Raw genomic sequence first — 1,420 nt, 5'->3', positions numbered from 1 at the left:
TTGCCAGGAAGTGTAGGGAGGGAGGACGGAATAAGCAGAGCCCAGAAGATTTTCAGGGCAGTGAAACTATTCTGCCGGGTTTCAGAATTGTCCAATTGTGGATATATGTCATTACACACTCATCAAAACCCTAAAATGTCCAACACCAAGAATGAATCCTCATGTAAACTCTGCACTTTGGGTGATAATGATGTCTCAGGGTAGGCTCAGTGATTGTAACAAACATAACATTGGTACGGGAAGTCCATAACAGGTGAGTCCATACATGAGCAGGGAGGGGAGGTATATGGGAACTCTCTGTACTTTCTGCTATGTGAACCAAACCTAAATTAATTAATTACTAATTAATTTTTTGAAAACTACCAGAAAGAAAAAAAAAGATACCTATAAGAGAATTACATTAGAAAAATAATAGACTTCTCATCAAAACAATAGATTTCAGAAGAGAATGGTTTGATATCTTTAAAGGACTGTGGAAAACAATGGTAAGGTTATAACATTTATATATACCCTTAAAAATGAAGTCAAAATAAACACTTCTCCAGACATGTAAAGACAGGCAGTTTACTGTCTCAGATCCTCATGGAAATAATGACTAAACTTTCTTATTAGGAAAAAAACAGAAAGAGCGTGGTTTTCATGCTCATGCGTGAGGTGTGCGCCTCCCTCAAACCTTGTGATGACATCAACACATTACCCATCTGATGTGAAAAAATGAAAAAGAAAGCATGAAGAAGCCACATTAGCCAAATATAGGAGAAAAAATGAACAATCTAAAAGAACATTGACATCTGATTTAAACACAGAAGCTTCATGAGTTCATAATACACAGTATCAAAAAGTGAACAAAAGAAATCAAACACATATTCACACATCAGACGGTATTGAAACCTAAGGTACAAATAATTATTTTGAAAATTGGCAGCTGGGTGCACTGGCTCATGCCTGTAATCCCAGCACTCTGGAAAGCCATGGCAGGTGGAGTTTGAGACTAGCCTGAGCAAGAGTGAGATCCTATCTCTAAAAAATAATAATAATAATAATTAAGAATATATACTGCCATTCCTGAAGGAGGTATACTTCAGGGTAACCAAATACTTAATAAGAGAAAGTTCTTTACAAAAAGACTTGGGTCAATTAATATAAAGCAACTGACAAAGTAGCAAATCTCTATTTTACAATCTAATTAAATAACTGATACAGAAAAAGCTTATCAATGGATGAAACCACTAAATTAAAAGTTGATGGAAAACTTTATGATGAAAGGGTCAGATTGTGGCTCAGCGCCTATAGCTCAACCGGCTAAGGCGCCAGCCACGTACACCTAAGGCGGCGGGTTCGAATCCCCAGCCCGGACCCGCCAAACAACAATGACGGCTGCAACCAAAAAATAGCCGGGCGTTGTGGCGGGCGCCTGTGG

At 38.1% G+C, this 1,420-nt stretch overlaps 1 non-coding gene across 1 annotated transcript; it reads left to right on the top strand.

Moving 5' to 3' along the window:
* Window positions 1–598: 598 nt before the first annotated feature.
* On the top strand, window positions 599–707 carry LOC111723461. The gene has a single exon (XR_002771988.1). It is a non-coding gene; the product is annotated as a small nucleolar RNA U13 (small nucleolar RNA).
* Window positions 708–1,420: the final 713 nt, after the last annotated feature.

This window comes from Otolemur garnettii, unplaced genomic scaffold (assembly GCF_000181295.1).
Source record: "Otolemur garnettii isolate 467f Iridium unplaced genomic scaffold, OtoGar3 scaffold00011, whole genome shotgun sequence".
In the NCBI taxonomy this organism is placed as follows: Eukaryota; Metazoa; Chordata; class Mammalia; order Primates; family Galagidae; genus Otolemur; species Otolemur garnettii.
This window is presented reverse-complemented; position numbering and strand designations above follow the sequence as displayed.